The sequence below is a fragment of the Aquarana catesbeiana genome, linkage group LG01 (assembly GCF_042186555.1).
Source record: "Aquarana catesbeiana isolate 2022-GZ linkage group LG01, ASM4218655v1, whole genome shotgun sequence".
In the NCBI taxonomy this organism is placed as follows: domain Eukaryota; kingdom Metazoa; phylum Chordata; class Amphibia; order Anura; family Ranidae; genus Aquarana; species Aquarana catesbeiana.
Window position 1 is genome coordinate 782,564,412 of NC_133324.1, and position 21,244 is coordinate 782,585,655.

The window sequence follows — 21,244 nt, forward strand, 5'->3', positions numbered from 1 at the left end:
ATTGATACATGTCCCCTGGGCAGGACCCAGGTCCCCAAACACTTTTTATAACTATACCATGCATATAAGCCTTTAAAATTCGCACTTTTGATTTCTCCCATAGTCTTTTAAAAGGTGTTCCGTGGCTTTCGAATGTGCCGCGAACACCCCAAATTGTTCGCGAACAGGCGAACACTCGATGTTCGACTCGAACTTACATTCAAGTCGAACATCGGGCTCATTCCTACTCAGGAACAAGCCTGCTCGAGGGCCCCCATAGCAAGTGGCTTGCTATTGGGGGCACTTGGCAGGGGCGGAGTCAGGACCACCGGCAGGGGACCCAAAAAGAAGAGGCTCAGGGCTGCTCACTGCAAAACTATTGCACAGAGCAGGTAAGTATAACATGTTCATTATTGTTTATTTATTTTTTATATTTCCAACCTTTAGAACCAATTTAACGCCAGTAACAATAAAACACCAAAAAGTCCACTTATCTTCAGCACTAATGAAACATAACATTGTATCAGCCGTATAAGGCATTTACCCACCAGTAGGACAGTCCTGACTGAACCATTTTTAGCAGCTTTCAGCCCACGTCCAGCAATCAGACAGGTGTCTCCAGCACTAGGAGCTTCCTGTCTTTTAAGTGCTGTTTCCTGTAGGTAAGTTTAATCCTTTCAGGATCAGAGTCTCTGTAATTAGGGGTGGAGGTTCTTTTCCACCTGAATGTCTCTGTGAACATCCAAAATTCCAGGTCCCAAATAGGAAATTATTAATGTGAAGAGAACTGAAAGTCAGTTCTCTCCTTTACGATTTCACTGTCCCATAACCTCTCACCCTGCATGGGTGAGGAACCCGAGTACACCAAAACCATCTCCCTTGAAGGGACCACAACCCAAATATGGGTGTCCTCGTTGTCCTGTACACTATTTACTAATGCTAGTAGCATAAGGATTGAAAATAGTTAATGTTGATTAAGAGAGTTTAGTTATGCTTTAAGTTTCAGTCTACTCTGAGAGCCTGAACAAATTGCTCCCACCCCCTCCACAGCCTGGTGCTCCAGCAAGTGCTGAAGGGGCAGAGCACAGAGTGGTGGCTGACAGTCACCAGTCTCTGCTCAGAGAGGACCAAAGAACCTAACAATTAGTGATCACGTGATCGTTCTAGCTTACAGCCGGCGTAGGACAGCTAGATGAGTATTTATGTTTGTTTCTTTATTTCTTACACTTCTCCCTTAAGTTCATGTCACCCAGACAGTGTTCCTTTGCCCTCTGGAACATGACTGGTGCATTGTTTAACCTAAAATGCATCCTAAACTGGCATAACCCTGTGGAGTAATGAAGGCAGTCTTATGGTGGTCATCTTCGTTACTGGGATCTGCCAATATCCATTCGTCTGAGTGTGGAAAAAAATCCAGTTTGCCCCAGAGCCACAAAGGAATCCTCGATTAGTGGAAGGCAATAAGCATATTATGTGTTGTCAGCATCCAAACTTATTATCCAAGCAGAAATAAAGGGTTCCATCCTTTTTTTGATGGGCCTCATCAGCATCACTTGCTTCAATATCTGGTTTAATATTAAAAATATAAAAAATTGCACTTGGGAGCTAAAAATATCAATAGTTGTGTGACAGAACTAGCCGGGACAGGGGCTTTTGGAGAGGACTGAATGTGAGCCTCTTTCCTACAGATTATGGGCCCTGGCATTTGGGGTACCCTTGAGGTGTTGTTACTTTGGCTTCGGGTCCTTGTCCCCCAGAACACACAGACTCTGGGGACCCTGTATTTGCCAGATTAGCAATAGGGACTGAGTCATACTGTTGGGACACATACTGTGAGGAGATGCTAATATCAACTCCACTCACCTGTCTGATGTCTGCTATAATGTGTTTAATGTAAATGAGTCTAGTCTGGCTTACCACAGGTTCTAAGGGTATTCCACACATTGTTGTTTGTTCTAATTAACCCTGTGTTGATGTTTATGGTAATGTGTATTGAATAGTCAATGAGCTAGGAGATGTAGTCACCTAGTCTGGGTAAATGATTTAGTAAACTAGCTCATGTTAATTAGGTTACAGTTGTATTGTTAGAGTAATATGAGCAGGAGGGGGGAACCACCTCTAACGGTATATAAAGACTTGTAATTTTGATTCTAAAAAAACAGTCCATGTTAGCAGTGAAACAAGTGTCGCCTTGTTTTGTGCTGTGTGAGTGATTGGAATATCTGATATCTGTTTCCAGACTGGGAGGAAGTGGTATATGACGGAAGCACTCAAGCGGAGTGTGGGACGTTCCATGACAGTCTTTTTATGCAGTAAAGCATGCTTGTTATGCTCACTGTGGAATCTAAGGGTCTAATCCTTTGCATTGTGTAAAAAGCTGTTTGATCCTGGCTTCGCTGATCCTCCCCTTCCTTCCACTGACTCCTAATTTACTGATAACACAGAGTCTATGGAGTCAGGCTGCACATGCTCCGTTTGGTGTGTATTGCTAGAGAGTTTTTTTTTTCTTGGGAGGATGCATGTGATCAGCACAGGGCCATTCAGCACTATCCAGACAGAGGGTCAGGGGTCCTGCAGTCTCAAAGGTCAGTCAGAAAACTCCTCCTACAAGCTTTAACCAGTGCTTGGCTGGACTCTGATAGAAGTCACAAGACTGCTACATACTGCTGATGAGAAAAGGTATTTAGCAATTTAAATTTACTAAAACAATTACATTTTCATGTTTTGTGTACCGTGGGAGACCAGATATTGTAAATGCAGGGTCCTGGGTTTAGTAACACTTTAAAGAACACACAGGGTCACATGATGAAGTTGGGGGAGAGGTGGTTTAAACTGCTTAAGGGGTTCTTTACTGTTATGCCCTGTACACACGGTCGGATTTTCCGATGGAAAATGTTCGATGGGAGCTTGTTGTTGGAAATTCCGACCATGTATAGGCTCCATCGGACATTTTCCATCAGAATTTCTGTCACACAATATTTGAGATCTGGATCTCAAATTTTCCAACAACACAATCCGTTGTCGTAAATTCCGTTTGTGTGTACACAATTCTGACGCACAAAGTTCCACGCATGCTCAGAATCAAGCAGAAGAGTCGCACTGGCTAAGGAACTTCCTTTTACTCGGCTCATCATACGTGTTGTACGTCACTGCGTTCTTGACGTTCGGAATTTCCGACAACATTTGTGGATGCAAGACAAGTTTGAGCCAACATCCTTCGGAAAAAAATCCACGGTTTTGTTGTCAGAAAATCTTATCGTGTGTACAGGGCATTAGATGTGTTTTCTTCATATGGAAAATAATAGTGGCATAAACACACACATACACACACACACAAACACACTGAATTGGATGGACTGGTGTCGTTATTCATCCTTACCAACAATGTAACTATGAATGACAACAACAATTCTTACCTTTGGCCCCTAAGTGGCAATAAGAGGCAACTGTCAATCTGGCACAAGAGAAAGAGTCACCGGCAAACTAACAATGTGGAACATGAACTATGAACTGATAATTAAGGCAAATAGTTGCAGTACCCAAAATTGGAATACAGCCTCTCACTTGTTAAAGGATCAGCTGCAGAGGATAGAAAGACAGTTAGTTGAGGACAGGAACCGACCAGCAGGCTCCACAAAGTTCAGGCTACAGAAGTCACTGGTAAAGTAGCCCAGGTTGTAAAACATGGAATGTAGTTTAGAGGGTGTTTGGTACTATCTGGGGGGATATTTTCACACTTGTACTAGAAATAGAATGTTTATGTGTTAGTAAGCATGTGTTATCTTACTGCAAGTTCAGTTTTGCAGTTATTCTGGTAGCATTGTTGAGAACTTAGTTAGGCATAGTGTATTTTAAAGACTGTATGGTTTGGGGTGTTCTGGTCCTTTCAAAGGAGATAAAAGGTCTGTGTATATCAGGTTTATAGTAAATGGTATTGTAGTAGATTTGTATTGCTCATAGACAAACCAATAGCCCTTGTGGGGAGGATGGAGTTCTTAAAATGTGACTTAAGGCCTGTTGGAATTCAACATGAATATCAGATTTCTGGATTTTGTACATATATTTCCTTACTCCCAAGAGAAGCCAGACTCTCGTCGTGTCAACATCAGCAGAAAAGAAGAGGGAAGAAGACAACGTAGAAGACCGGGCCACCGCTAGCAAAAGAGTGGCAGAAAATAGTGGAGGAGCCGGCAGAAGAACCGGACACCGGGAGAAGACGCCAGAGAGAGCGGAGAAGAACCGGACACCGGGAGAAGACGCCGGAGAGAGCAGAGAAGAACTGGACACCATGATAAGAGGCCGGAGAGACCCCCAAAGTCAGAAGAAGACCCCCCGAAGTTGGAAGAAGACCCCCGGAGCTGCCTAATAAATTACTGTAAAAACCTGTGTAGTGTGGTTTTTTTTTGACACTTTTTTCCCTAGGTGAATGGGTAGGGGTACGATGCACCCCATACTCATTCACATAGGGTGGGGGGCCGGGATCTGGGGGCCTCCTTATTAAAGGGGGCCCCCGGATTCCTATAAGCCCCCTCCCGCAGACACCGACAACTAACGGCTAGGGTTGTCGGGAAGAGGCCCTTGTCCTCATCAACATGGGGACAAAGTGCTCTGGGGTGGGAGGGGCCGCAGGTCGCACCACTCCCCAAAAGCACCCTCCCCCCTATGTTGAGGGCATGCGGCCTGGTACAGTTCAGGAGGGGGGGCGCTCGCTCGTCCCCACCCCCTTTCCTGACCGGCCAGGCAGTGTGCTCGGATAAGGGTCTGGTATGGATTTTGGGGGGACCCCCACGCCGTTTTTTTGGTGTAGGGGTTCCCCTTAAAATCCATACCAGACCTAAAGGCCTGGTATGCCCCTGGAGGGGAACCCATGCCATTTTTTTATTTAAAATTTAGCGTGGAGTTCCCCCTCAAGATTCATACCAAACACAGTACCTGGCATCCAAGTCGGATCCCCGCACCAGTGTGAACCCGGCTCACAAGGTGTCAATCTCTCAAACTTATGGCCAACGCCCTTTGTACAAAAATCCAAGGGAAAGTTTGTACAAAGTCCTATCGTGTGTATGAGGCTTTAGTCATTTGTAGTGGAAGTCCTTTCCCATCCTAATATGGTGGGTGCATACGGACCTGAAAAAAGGGTCAAGTTGCCTAGTGGGAGTGGGGAGCTTATAGAACTTGGAATGGAATGAGGACTTGCTAGTGGAGGCCATTCGGGTCCTTTGCCCAAAAATGTGGGCAGGGTCCACAAGGCTGGATCAACAGAAGTACTATATTACTCTGCAGAAATGACCACTGCTACCCAGAGCAGTAGGACAGCAAGCACTTTCCCAATATATCACAACAGGGCAACTTATTAATTTATGTTCACCTAGATATGCCTATGCAACTTAGTTCTAGAGAACTGAATTGAACTGAATCAAATTATGCACCAAGAGTCCATTGCCCACTTTTTATTCTCTTCTCTTTTGCTGCCAAGGTGGCTCTCCTCAAGTCCTCCATGAGGTAGTCCCTGTCTTCTCTGTGTGTTGTTTACAGCATGTAAAGGTTGGAGCCGCAACACTCCCATAGCTGCATATTCAGTGTAATGAATAGGGATGAGCCGAACACCCCTAGGTTCGGTTCGCACCAGAACTTGCAAACAGGCCAGAAATTTGCGTGAACACCATTAAAGTCTATGGGACATGAACACAAAAAATCGAAAGTGCTCATTTTAAAGGCTTATATGCATGTTATTGCCATAAAAAGTGTTTGGGGACCCGGGTCCTGTCCCAGGAGACATGTATCAATGCAAAATAAATGTTTTAAAAATGGCAGTTTTTTCAGGAGCAGAAAATTTAATAATGCTTAAAGTGAAACAATAAAAATGAAATATTCCTGTAAATATCGTGCCTGGGGGGTGTCCTTAGTATGCCTGTAAAATAGCACATCTTTCCCGTGTTTAGAACAGTACCAGAGCAAAATTACATTTATAAAGGAAAAAAATGTAATTTAAAACTGCTCGCAGCTGTAATGTATTGAAAACGGCATGGGTTCCCCCTCCCCAGTCCATTACCAGGCCCTTTGGGTCTGGTATGAATATTAAGGGGTACCCACACCAAAATGTAAAAAAAAAATTGCATGCGGGTCCCCCCAAAATCCATTCCAGGTCTGGTAAGGATATTAAGGGGAACCCTGCGCCAACATTAAAAAAGAAATGGCATGGGGGGCCCCCCAAAATCCTTACCAAACCCTTATCTGAGCACGCAACCTGGCAGGCCACAGGAAAAGGGGGGGACGAGAGAGCACCCCCCTCCTGAACCATACCAGGCCACATGCCCTCAACATGGGGAGGGTGTTTTGGGGTCCCCTCAAAACACCTTGTCCCCATGTTGATGGGGACAAGGGCCTCTTCCCCACAACCCTTGCCTGGTGATTGTGGGGGTCTGTGGGCGGGGGGCTTTCCGGAATCTGGAAGCCCCCTTTAACAAGGGGACCCCCAGATCCTGCCCCCCCTATATGAATGGGTATCGGGTACATTGGACCCCTACACATTTACCAAAAAATTTGTAAAAATGATAAAAACGACAGGAGACAGTTTGGGACAAGTCCTTTATTTTAAAAAAATGGCCCGCGATGTCCATTCATCTTCGATCCAAGTGCCGACGACCAGTGGCGTCACTAGGGTCGGTGTCACCCGGTGCGATAAAACATGGTGTCACCCCCCCACTCCAACTATAGTCGCCCCCCAGTACAGACCCCCCTCCACTAAGTAAAGACCCCCCCGTCAGTGCAGACCCTCTATGAAGTATAAACCCTCTCCATCGGTATAGACCACCCCCCTCGGTACAGACCCCCCTCCCACAGTATAGACCTCCCCGTCCCTCAGTATAGACCCCCACTCAGTATAGACCCCCCTCCATTAGTACAGACCCCCCCAGAACAAACAACCCCCCTCAATAACAAACCACCCCCCTCCATTAGTACAGACCCCCCCAGAACAAACCACCCCCACCATTAGTACCGACTCCCCCCCAGAACAAACCACCCCCCCTCCTCCATTAGTACAAACCAGCCCCCTCCATTAGTACAGAACCCCTCAAAACAAACCACCCCCCTCCATTAGTACAGACCACCCCCCTCTATTTGTACAGACCCTCCAGAACAAACCACCCCCCTCCATTAGTACAGACCCCCCCTCCATTAGTACAGACCCCCCCAGAACAAACCACCCCCCTCCATTAGTACAGACCCCCCCCTCCATTAGTACAGACCCCCCCAGAACAAACCACCCCCCCTCCATTAGTACAGACCCCCCCAGAACAAACCATCCCCCTTCCATTAGTACAGCCCCCCCAGAACAAACCACCCCCCTCCATAAGTACAGACCCCCCCAGAACAAACCACCCCCTTCCATATGATATAGCTGTAACCAGCAGCATAAACCAACCTCATCAGCAAGCCCCGCCCCCCCACCCCACAACATCTCACCTCAGGCAGCGGAGGACATCCCCCCCATCTCAAGCCGACACCCCCGCCCGTTACCGCACCAGCTTGGGCGGCTCAGGTGCACAGAACACCCGGGCGGAGAGGAGGAGAGGAGAGAGACAGAGTGCAGCCGCGCCGCCCGGGTGGAGAGCAGCTGCAGATCGAGACAGGCTTGGGCAGGAGTCAGAGACAGAGGAGGAGGAGAACACATGGCAGGCACGGCCGCGGCGCTGGAGGTGTGTCCCGCCTGAAGGAAAAAAAAAACTGCCAAAGGGAGCCAGGGCTTTCATTACCCTCGGGATGGTGTCACCCCTCTAGTGGGTGGCACCCGGTGCGGACCGCACCCCCCGCCCCCGTCTAGCAACGCCACTGCCGACGACCCGAGAAACCACCAGGCAAGAGTTGTGGGGAAGAGGCCCTTGTCCCCATTAACATGAGGACAAGGTGTTTTGGGAGGGACCCCAAAACACCCTCCACATGCCACAATTTTTTTTTTTAATGCCATTTTTTTCAATGATTTTTATGTATATTGCGGGATCTGGCAATACATTACAACCGCGGGCAGTTTTAAATTTTTCCTTTACAAATTTCATTTTGCTGCTCTCATTCATAAAACTATATACACCCTCTATGTAAGCAGCCTAACATAGTGTGGGGCGTGGATTCAGCCCCCTGAGCCATGATTGGCCAAAGGGCAGGTCAACAGCAGAGCGCGCTGTGATTAGCCAAAGCATGCAGGTCAAGTGCATGCTTTGGCCCATCAGCAGCCATCAATGCACTGCAATCTCGCAGTGCATTGACGGTCTCGCCATTCATTATGGGGCGTTCCATGGGCGCTCAAATTTTCCGCGAACGCCCTATAATGTTCGATGTTCGGCGAACACCTTATGTTCAACTCGAACATCGGCCTCATCCCTAGTAATGAACGCAGAGGTCACTGAATTTTGGCAAGGTTTTTCCCAAGCTGCAGTCAGTAACAAGTTCAAATGGAGTGGTGGGACCAGCGTGCTTTAAATTTATACAACACAGCCTCCTGCTCAGTGTTTCATATTTAAAGAGGACCTATACTCACCTTCAGACCTGCAAAATTCCAGATCTCCCCGGTAGCCTCTGACATCTTTAAGTGGTCGGCTTTTGGATTCCTATTGTCGACCACTGTCATTAGCTGGGCAGAGATGAGCTCACTCCTGCACAGAAGTTCCATTAGCTTCAGTATTGCTGAACTTGTACAATGAGCGGTGCGTGCACAGCTTACTGTACAGGGACGGACAGGCACGTAAGTAACTTTAATGTAGGTGAGACAAAGCATGTCTCTTCTACATTAAACATCCTGCACTTACATTTTTTCTTCCATGCATAGAAGTAGTTCAACACATTTTTTTTTCTGTTGGAAAATGTACCCGGGTTCGGTTCGAGGTAGGTTTGGCAAACAGTTTGGATGCCAAATCCAAACCCTATTGAAGTAATTGTGAGCTGAATGTTAAAAATCTGTTCTAGCCATTTTCTTGGCTAATAGGCTAGGGACTAAAAAAAGACATAGGGGGGCTTTACCCTGGAGAATATGTACCAAAGCAAAAAATACATTAAAAAAAAAATGTTGTTTAGCAGGGAGCAGCAATTTTAATGATATATAAAGTGAAGCATTAAAGCGGTATTAAACCCCCCAAAAAAATGCAATTGAAACTCTCTTCTGGGGGTGGGGTACATGAGAAATTACCCTCCCCAAACAGGGTAGTGCACTAAACCTGTATGTAAAAAGTAGGTAAACAATAAACAGAACTTCGCTAAGTGGAAGAGTGATGGTAAAGTTGGCAGCACCTCCACCCAGGACAGGGCTTCTATGAACAAAGGGGATTCCTTTTTTAATTTAATCAGTAACCTAATCAAAGTAGTTTGGCGCAGAGGAACTACGGTAGCCAGCATATAATATTAACCATAAGTATACAGATGCACACTAGTATGGAAACAGTAAGAGCTTTATATATTAAAAGATTAATAATAGTACATCCAAGGTACAAATGGGTAATACCAACAAAGAGCCCAACAGGAATCCTGGTGGAATTATGCACATACTGTATACCCAGGTATATACATAGTTATTATTAGAGATACCTGCAGATGAATGTTGCAGCAAAATTCAGTTGCTTGGTGTCAGCGATCTGAAAAGAAGACCTGAAATGATGGGGAGACCCTCCAGTCATTGTCCAACATTATTGTCTCATACCTTTACTGTATTATTTCTCACAGAGGCCCCAATTGATTGGTCTATTTACCAACTTAACTACACAAGGATTATAATTATTGACACACAGCCACCTTGGATGCCGTCCTGCTTTGGTCGACATCATTTGCGTGCCACCACAGCTCACGGAAATTACATCTCCAGGTGATCCACGGCCCCAAGTACCTTACCATCAATACACAGATACCCTGTAAGTAACACACCTTAGGAGGATTTTTATACCTATCCCATTGTTGCCAACTATCAATCATGCCCATCTTTTTAGGTATAAATACATTTACAATTTTTATTTATCATAGACCCAGACCACGTGCCTCACTCCTGAAGATTGGCTCAAGCCATGAAACGTGTCGAGCTACAGACGCCGTGCTTTATTAATATGCCGCCCATTCTAATATTTTTATGCATACTACTTTTGGTAATAGGTTTCATGGGTTTTCATATCAATTCCCTATAGGATGGTTTGTCTTTTTTATTTATTTATTATCAACAATAGGGATTAGCATGGCCTTAGATATATTTACACCTGCATGCTTCAAATAAAGTCCTGCAGATAAATTTTGCAGCAAAATTCAGTTGCAGGGGTCCCTGAGGGTGATCACAATGCAGCGTCAGTCTTGGTGTCATCGACCTGAAAAGAAGACCCGCAATGATGGGGAGACCCTCCAGCCATTGTCCAACCTGCCTGGAACACAGCTTTCCACCAACAGAAAACATTGTGTAGCACTGGAACTCAGAGTCAGCCTATCTACTTTGTGTCTTAGTCCCTAGTAACTTCTAATCTGTCATGCAACTGGATCTCTAACTACCAATTGGCCATCAGATAACTAACCTGGTTCTAACCTATGCTGTTTATTCAGCCCTGAGGTAAAATTAGCTATAGAATCCCAGACCAGAAGGGACCAGGAGCTGCATATAAACTCTATTAAAAAAAAAAGTTAATTTACTACTAATATACTGGAATGTGACCACTACACACATACAGTAGCACAGACCTGGCTATCTGTTACTGTGCATGTGAGATAATACCATAAGGATAGAAATACGTCTGTCACAAGGATTCAGATCCACACTCAAGAAACTATGGGCAGCTGTAGCGAAACGTTTATAACAAAGGAATACTTGCCTAATAGTCTCTGTTTTTGGTCTGAGTGAAATACAGCAGCAGTAGTTTCTGTGAGTATAAGGTAATGTGGCTCAGTTCTGTCTCTACTTCCTGGAAACTCCCCTTTGACCCAGCTATACTGACCATTTTTGATCAATGATGTCACCTGGGAGACCTTGCACTAAGCAGCAGGGCAGTTGCTTGGCATGGGACTCAGAAGGTAGTGGCGATCACTGTTTTCGACAATGTTTTCCAGCTTTTACAGGCATTGGCCAGGTATGGAAAAAGGAAAATTACATATAATTATGCAAAAAAGCCCATACCTAAACTTCAGCTGTAATGCTCCTGAGAGGTAATAATTATAAAAGATTAGATCCTGACTCAAATTCCTCCTACTTAAAAGTAGTATTTTTTTTTTATAGTTGCTTAGCCTGTTGCCAGTACTCTAAGCACATTATTTTATACCACGTACACAAAATCCACAATTATCTTATTGTTACAGTAACATGTATATCCAGTGGTTATGTATTTTATGTTATTATCATATCTATCTGTCATCTATCTTGGTATATATTGGTATATATCTATACCTATTGATCACGTATATTGTGATATCTAGCTTATATTAAGTTAATTGCACCTTTCACATTTTTACATAACAATCAGAATGTATCAAAATATTTTATTTCCACATATTCTCTCTGTGGTTATACACCAATCGTTATTTAAGCTAATTAGTTGCTGAGAAAATTATATAGCCATTTTTTTTTCCAGTGTGAACTGGTAGAAATTTCAATGAAAGAGTAGAGCACTAAAGCACAATTACGGTACGACTTCCCATTACAATCTGCATGTAATGAGCAACTATGGTTTCTGCACTACACTATGATACACTTCACTACACTACGATACTTACAAAAATTACACACTATATATACAATGTTAACACACATTGACAAATATATTTTACTCTTTGCTAATCACAAATACATGTACTGTAGTTATTGGTAATAAAGATTCCCTCAAGCTGTATTACTGCACAGTACAAGATCAAGACATCATTCAGCAAAAATTAAATGTTTCCTATCTTTATTGAATCTCTGAAGCTGTAATAATGAAATGTTCCACTAGAGAGCAATGTAGCCTCACAATTGCTTTTGCATTACAAAAACTGTAAATTTGTATGTGTCTCTCTCTCCCTAGCTTTGGCAGCAAGGTGTCACTTCCTCGCTGCTGAAAATGCAGCAAGACCACCAGCAAGCAAGTGTTTTCACCATGTCCACCAAAGCAATAGAGTTGCTGGAGAGTTTGGGGTGACATGACCCTGATAATCAAATAAAATAGTAATAAATAAGTAGAACATTTCAGAAATATATACATATGTAAACTGTCATCATCTCTTCATAAACATCAACAGAGATTGATATTAATAGAAAACTTATGTTATATATTTCACTGCATATTAAGGAACACCTATAGTGACAGAATATGATGGCTGCTGTTGCAAACCTTTCTTCCTTGGGATCGGTCCACAGCTGACCACGTCCCTGTGCGACTCCTGCACGTTCCCGTACAGTGCATTTGAATGGACTGTAAATCCCACTGGACAGCACAAAAGGACATGCAGTACTTTTAAACAATGTGCTGCACCAAATCACATGATACTGCAATACCATGCAATTTGGTGGCCGTCAATGCACTGCATTTGCAATCCGCGTTTGGGGTGTTGTAAGAATATATTGTCATTTACAGCAAATCGCAAAGGCAGTGTGTTTTGAGTGCAGTGTGGGGAACGCATTCTGATATGAACTGGCCCAAAATGAGAACCTTCCATGGCAAAGAGAATCCAGCCTCCAATCCCCCCCACACACACACACACACACAAACACACACACACACACACACACACACACACACACAAATGGCTTTAAATAAACAAATTGTAAACAAGTAACTTGCCCAAAAAAACATACTTACTTTGGCCCTACTACACTTAAGCAAGACATGGGTGATACCATCATGTCTCTTGGCAAAACTGGGGACTTAAAAAATCCTGCGAGAATGCACTCACAGCCCATTGCAAGAGTTCATTCTCACAAATTTTCAAGCTCCCAGCTCTTCTATGAGACCTAGGGGTTTATTTACTAAAGGCAAATCCACTTTACACTGCAAGTGCACTCACTGTAGATCTGAGGGGGACTTGCAAGGAAAATAAAAGAACAGCATTTTTGCTTGTACATGATTGGATGATAGAAATCAGCAGAGCTTCCCCTCATTTCAGATCTTCCCCTCAGATCTCCAGCGACTGCACTTCTAAGTGCACTTGCAGTGCACAGTGGATTTGCCTTTAGTAAATCAACCCCCATAGTGACACCATCTGTGCCTTCAGGAAGTGTCAGAGGTCAGGGTGAGTTTTTTTTTCTGTTAAAAACAACAATAATACCCCAGTGCCAATGAGTGTACACCCAGGGAGCTCAATCAAGACATGTGGTATATAACATATAATATACAATTTACAATCAACATACCATGTAGTACATAACATGTACTGTGTAAAATAGCATGATTTGAACTTGGGGGAGAGAAGGGGGGGGGGGGACAGTCAACCAGTGCAGCTGGACCAACTGTAACTGATAGATACAGATCAAAAGCAAAAAACAAAGAATGTCCAGCGCTCTGGATATCACAAAGACAAATAGCAGCAGTCCAAAATAAAAACTGAGAAGTTTAATAGAAATGAATTATAAAAGCAGATATTAAAAACAAATTGTAAAAATAGTCCCATAATAACACAGCACTACATTGCACTTGGATTGGGAACATGGAAAAGACAGATAGTCCAATCAGCAACAGGAAGCCAAAAACGGGAGATCTATCCAACTAACCTAGCCCCAGACTGAAATCAAAATGAAGGGGGATGGAGGGAAGGTAGAAGCCCAGACGAGCAGACACTGGAGACTCACACACTCCCCACTGGCTGTGGGATCCAGAGGAGATGGCTCACCAGCTCCAGAGGACTGCCTCGTAGATGTGACATGAGGACAAGCCAAAGCTCCACCGTGAGGAGAGAAGTCTCGCTGAGGCTCCGTGCTCCAAGGGGCAATGACATCACCCAGCTGGAAGGAGAGGGCCCGGCTTCACACAGGGAGGCCACCAGAGAGTCAGCTGGTGACGCTGGGCTGCTGACTCACCGGTCTGCGTCCCCTCTAGGTAAAAAAGCCTCAATAAAGGACGGTGTCACTTCAGGGAATCCAGTGGTAACACAAATAAAGCCAACAAGGAGTGAAATGATATACAGGGAAGCCGCCGGAGAGTCAGCTGGTGACACTGAGCTGATGACTCACCGGTCTGTGTCCCCTCTAAGTAAAAAAACCTCAATGAAGGATGGTGTCACTCAGGGAATCCAGTGGTAAAACATAAACAACCAACCAGGAGGGAAATGATAGAGCCGGCAATGTAGATGGAAGACACTGCTGTGGGCAATGTGAAGCTCCTGAGAGTGGATGGATGGATGGGTATTCACCATGGCATGGTTCTGAGTAGGACCCCTGTCATAAGGTTGCCTTGATGATGCGTTTCGCGCATTAACGCTTTGTCAAAGTCAAGGGTAGAGGAAACTTGCAAAGTTTACATACAAAAATGTTAAGTGGGGAAGGGGGAGGGGAGAAAAAAGGGGGAGGGGAACAGGGAGAGGAGCAATAAGAGGGGAGGGAATTAAAAGTCAGAATTAAAATAAGGGCGGGAGTAATTAACCCATTGCGAGGACGGGGGGGAGGATTGTGTCTCCAGTCTAAACCCCCTGTTGCTCAATGGAAAACATAAATATCACAATAAAACATACATTGATATTTACATCAGTTAAATGAAATAAGAGATTCCTTTGAAACCAAACTCTACACAAAACTGCATGTCTCCAATTCCTCATTTAACCCCTTGGGGGCAAGTGAGTCGAACATATATATCCAAAAGACCTCACGTTTGCAGAGCAGAAAGAATCTCTCATTGCTGGTTAATTTACCTTTGGGAATAGTTTCAATCACGAAAACTTCTAAAAGTCTAATGTCCTTGTTATGGAAGCATAGAAAATGTCGAGGGACACTATGTTCATCGCTCCCCTTGGAAATAAGTCTACGGTGGTCGCCCACCCTGGCCCGTAAGGCCCGAATGGTCCGACCAACGTAGAAAAGCCCACACGGACACCGTCCTTTATTGAGGCTTTTTTACCTAGAGGGGACACAGACCGGTGAGTCAACAGCCCAGCGTCACCAGCTGACTCTCCGGCGGCCTCCCTGTGTGAAGCTGCGCCCTCTCCTTCCAGCTGGGCTGTCGTCATTGCCCATCAGCACGGAGCCTCAGCGAGACTTCTCTCCTCACGTTGGAGATTTGGCTTGCCTTAAGTCACATCTTTGAAGCAGTCCTCTGGAGCCGGTGAGCCATCTCCTCTGGATCCCACAGCCAGAGGGGAGTGTGTGAGTCTCCAGTGTCTGCTCGTCTGGGCTTCTACCTTCCCTCCATCCCCCTTCATTTTGATTTCAGCCTGGGGCTAGGTTAGTTGGATGGATCTCCCGTTGGCTTCCTGTTGCTGATTGGACTATCTGTCTTTTCCATGTTCCCAATCCAAGTGCAATGTAGTGCTGTGTTATTATGGGACTATTTTTTTACAATTTGTTTTTATTATCTGCTTTTATCATTCATTTCTATTAAACTTCTCAGTTTTCATTTCGGTCTGCTGCTATTTGTCTTTGTGATATCCAGAGCGCTGGACATTCTTTGTTTTTTTTTTTTTTTTTTTGGAGTCAAGCCACTTGCAGTAGACAGGGGCTGGTAAAAAAGCAGAACTTCTGGTCCAATTTAAAATATATGTGAACACAATTGCTAAAATCTTACATAATCTTTAACACGTTAATGTCATTTTAGAAGCTGCTTTTCAGCTTTTTAAATATGCAGCTTTTATTTAAAAAAATACCTAGTTCTCTTTGGTCTGATAACAACTCTTTTCTATTTGTGGCCCTGTGTTTTCATCCTGTCACATGTACCCTTAGTGCAGAGTACAAGCCACAGTGCTGACACATTAGGGTTGATTTACTAAAACTGTAGAGTGCAAAATCTGGTGCGGCTGTGTAATCAGCTTCTAATTTCAGTTTGTTCAATTAAGCTTTGAAAAACAGACAGACTGGAAGCTACCTGGTTTCTATGCAGAGCTGCACCAGATTTTGCCCTCTCCAGTTTTAGTAAATCAACCCCATTGTCTTGGCATGGTCCACCGTTTTCACTAACAAGAAGCTGATCCAGAGTAATGATGTACAGCCAATGCTGAAGCAAATACATTTGGACAGGAAGGGCTGAAAGAAGCTGCAGGAGATCAGAATCACTTACATGCAAAAAAGGATAAAAAAAAGAAGATGAAAAGAGTGTATTATAAAAATAAAAAAAAAACTTGTCAAAACTTGCCAAATTGGTTATGATCTTGCTTTAGCAAACTAAATGTCATCCAATTAGAGTTTGCATGTACTTTAAAATAGTAGTTGCCTGGTCTTCGCTCTGATCCAATGGCATCAATATTTTCTTCAATAATTTCTGCAAAATGGACATTTTCAAATTCTGTCCCTATGCTTTTCTGTAAGAAGAAAAAAGATGAAAAAAACCTTTAAGAAAAAATATCAGATACATGTCTATAGTATCCAGGGGTTTAATTGCTGAGTCTTGGAAGGAAAGGAAAAACACGTCTATCTTTATGACCATATAACCGGTGGCAGCCTTCCATAGAGGACGCTCAGGCGCCGCCTCCCCTATCCATGCCTCCGGTCCCCTGATCTACAAATCAGGCCACCGGACTATGGAGTATAATGCGGGGTGGTTGTTTTTTTGAAGCACCTGTTTAACGCCAGAGGCTCTAATAGGCTTAAAAAAAGGGTTGGCTCGGAGGGCAGGGCATTGTGCTCCGAGCCCACCCAGTTGTGTGACAATAGCGAATTAATTTTTGCTATTTTTCAGACCAAAGCTCCTCCCCGCCAATCAGGAGGCAGGTCGTGAGACACGTTTCCCGGTTGGCAAAAGTGTCAGGCGATCCTATTGGATGCCTAGCGCTTTGGCGGAAGAGGAGACACACGGCGGAGGAAGCTTGAGGAGTGGACATCGGATAAGACAATAAGACACATAGAGCAGGTCTTGGCCTCCACCCCCCACTCCCTGGCTGTGATTGACAGCAGCAGGAGCCAATGTATTTGACCCAATGAGGAGGGAGAGAGCCAAGAAAGGTATTTTGCATGTTGCTAGATCGAGATAGGGCTCAGTTATGTACATGTCACTGTGGAACCTAAGGGGTTAATCCTCTTCATTGTGTAAAAAGGCTGTTTGATCCTGTATGCACAGATCCTCCCCTTCTTGCACTGTCTCCAAAACATGTCCGAATAAGACAGAGTTACTGAAGTCAGGCTGGACATGCTCAGTTTGTTGTGTATTGCTTGAGAGTTTTTATCTTTCTTGCAAGAGTGCATGTGATGAGCACAGGGCCAATCAGCGCTGTCCAGACAGAGGGTCAGGGGTCCTGCATCCTGATAGGACAGCCAGTGCAGTATGAAAACTCCACCTACAAGCTTTAACCAGGAACTAATAGAAGTCACAAGACTGCTGTATACTGCTGATGAGAAAAAGTATTTCGCAGTTTATATTTACTAAAATGATTGCATTGCATTTCAATACAATGCATGGTCCTGGGTTTAGTAACATATTAAATTTATGAATTAATGTAAGTACCCTAAATGCCAACCTTTTGCAGTCCCTGTACAGTCTGTACAATAGTGGGTATAGAAGACTGTACAGTTCAGAGACTATGGGTGAGGTAAATTACCTTGGCCTAAAATGTCAAATTAGGCATGAGCTAACAAATGATGTTCCATACATAATGATCCTGCAGTGGTCATTTCATGACTTTACTGGTGTATGTCTGGTTGTGGCTCCTTAGCAGCATTGGTGTTAATGTGGTATTTAGTCTCTTGCTATAGTGGTTTAGCACGCTAGCTATAGTGGTGGTTGTTAACGTACCTATATAGTGTTCAGTCCAAAAATCTAAAACATGGTGTAACAGTGTTCATTTCATGTGTCCAGTGGTGATTGCCCAGATAACATAAGTTCCTAATTATGTACTGCTTTAGTTGTTATTTCATTACATTACCTAAGATGTGTTAAAGCAGTAACTTACCAGTGCTTAGATGCAATGGCTGTATTAATTTCCTTTTGTGGGCTTTCTTTTTTCTGTTTTCATCTGATGAACCAGACACCAACTCTGTTCTTATTAAAAAGCACAAACTCCACAGCTCTCCAGCAGAATGTATTAGTTTAAATGGATGAGACAAACCACTTAACACTGCCAGGGGTGAATAAAATGATCAACTTTTATTTATTCATGCAAAACCTTTATCTTAAAAGAAAAAAAAAACATGTTTGATGTAACTGATTTTAAAGTGTGAGATGGAGTTTGGCTTCAATTTGTTAGCGTTAGTGTTATGCCGCGTACACACGGTCAGACTTTTCGACCGGATTTGTCCAACGGACGCCGACGGACCAAATCCGGCGGACAATCCGATCGTGTGTGGGCTCCACCGGACCTTTAGCAGACTTTTCCAGTCGCAAATCTGACGGACTTTAGATTTGGAACTTGCTTCAAATCTTTACGTCGTAACTCCGCCGGACCCAGAAATCCGCTCATCTGTATGCTAGTCTGACGGACAAAAACAGACGCTAGGGCAGCTATTGGCTACTGGCTATCAACTTCCTTATTTTAGTCCGGTGTACGTCATTACGTATGAATCCGTCGGACTTTTGTGTGATTGTATGTAGTTAAGTCCGTTCGTTAGAAAGTCCGCCGCAAGTCCGCCAAAAGTCTGTCGAAAGTCTGTCGGACTTTTGTAGCCGAAAAGTCCAACCATGTGTACGTGGCATTAGTGTTAGTGATTTAAATCGACATACATATAATTAGATACAAAGATACATTTAACATGACCCTCCCCTCAGACTGACAATGATGCTGTCTGTTGTGCCCCCTGTGCTTATTCCCCCAGAGTTGTGTCTCGCCAATTCACCAATCTCACCAGGAGGTGTGTTACTGGCCATGTCACCAGGTGAAAAAAGAGGGAAAAAAGCCATAGAAAAGAAAACTGATGCAGCCATCACATCTAAGCTGCAATATAATCCATTTTTGGTTTTGGGTTTAATACCACTTTAAAGTTATTAATGTAACACTTGTCATACTGTTATTGTTTTATGAATAAAAATGCAGCAAATATTAAGCCTTGTCTCTGCGATATTAAACTTTACATACATGGACTGAATTATACATTCAAATAGAAAAGGTATTATAAACTGCTTGGCAAATTGTCCAGAGTGTATCAGAATGAGATTAACCTCCTATAGAAATAGTCAGCCCCCAGGACTAGTGGAGATCACTACCTGGCTATAGCTGGGGTTAGTTCTTGGGTCTATTGGACACTACCTAGCTGCAAGAAGTAGTCAGTCTTTGAGTCTAGAGGTAATCACTGACAGCTGTAGCTGGGGTGAGTTCTTGAGGTTAGTGGTCAACCACTGCTATAATCGTAGTCAGTCATTTGGTCTAGAAGTGGTCACTCACAGCTATAGCTGGGGTAAGTTTTTGGGTCTAGTGTTTATTACCTGGCCGCCAGGATGATCAGTAAAGGAAAACCTACAATATGTAGAACTGCTCCAAACCTCCTCCTGTGGGCCATCTCTGTTCCACCATGAGAATGTAAACTAGATGAGAGTTGCACACCATCATAAAATCCACTTACTGCTTTATTCCATGAAAAATTGAATAAAAAATACAAACTGTCTCCACCCAATGTACCACACTCCCCAAAAGTGTTTCACTCCTAATGGGCTTGCTCGCAGAGATAGAGTAGGTACCTACTCTATCACTGTGTGCAAGCCCATTGGTTGTGAAACATGTCTGGGAAATGTGGTTTGTCGAGTGGAGTCAGTATATACTATATGCAGCCATTTTATTTTTCATGGAATAAAGCAATAAGTGGATTTTATGATGGAGTGTAACTCTCATCTAGTTTACATTTGCCAGGATGATCAGTTGCTGTATCGAGAGGTGGTTACTTCCTGGCTGTAGGAAGGGTCAGTTCATATGTCTGTTGGTGATCACTTCCCCTGTCCAATGCTGGCTTTTCTCTGTGGCCAAACATTGTTAGTCTTTCCATACATTTTGCTACAGATATTATTTTCATTTCTCACTAAGTATAGATTTCTATTGAGATAAGAATTGTATACCAATTCTGCTTTATTCATAAAAAAATAAAACACAAACTGAATATTGTCTCAGCTAACCTAAATTTGCATACATTTTTATCCAGAGGATCGTATTTTTGATTTGATCTAGCTTGTGCAGTTTCTGCTCCTGACACTGACAGACAAACCTAAGTATGACTCATCCTGCATTAACATGAGGCTGACTATAATCTATAATCTATAAGTGCCCACACATGGGATGATTTGTATTTCAAAAGAAATGTGACAAAGTTGAGCATCACATGTGATAACTGGGGAGGACAGGATCACCCTAGCAAAAACCAGAAGTGCTCTTATCACCTGCTGAGCTTTTTCAACATGTTGGATATAACACATTCAAATGCCAATCAAACCAAGAAGAAAAGTTGTACAAGGTTCAGCGGCACAGCAGATTGATCAATGGGCAGACAAATCTTTGATCTCCCGTCATTGTGAATTAAACACCTGCCCATTTATGTGCAACCTAACACACTGCATGAGTAGCTTGTAATATGTGTGCCCATCAGGAGTCAGTTTAAGGAAAGCACAACAGAGAGAATAAGTACTTGCATTTTATTAGTCACTACAAAACGGATTAAAATTCAGTTGTTAGGATGGATGAAGCTACACATCTGTTTACATATTTATTTTTTTTGGCACCCAGAGGAGCCAGTAAACAGGTTGCTAATTAATCGCTATTATTTCTTCCTACATCCTTTTTTTTTTTAATTCAATTACTGTGGTGTTAAAAAGAATTGCCATTTTAGTAATTGTAATCATATGTTAATGGAAGCCACTTTACTCAGAATACTAACAGATTTAAAGTAGACCTAAAGTCAGAATTTGATTTTAGGTTGACCTGCCCCCCAAAATGGTCTTCTCAAAGAGATGGAGATACTGTGCAAGGTATAGGTGCAGGAAGTAATGGCATTGCATGTTAGCTGCAGGGGGAGTTACAAGAGTTGGGTATGTAAAAACTGGATCATTATAGTATAGGATTTAAGTTCACTTAAGGTACTGACTTATAGCTTGCATTAGGGCCCTAGTGTGTTAAGTTATGCCTCTGGTCTGCCCAAACATTTAGTTACACCTAAAGCATTTTCTGCAAACCCCAGGGACTCCACAATTTTCAAAGAGTAAGCTGTATGGAAGGTTCAATTCAAGGCCCA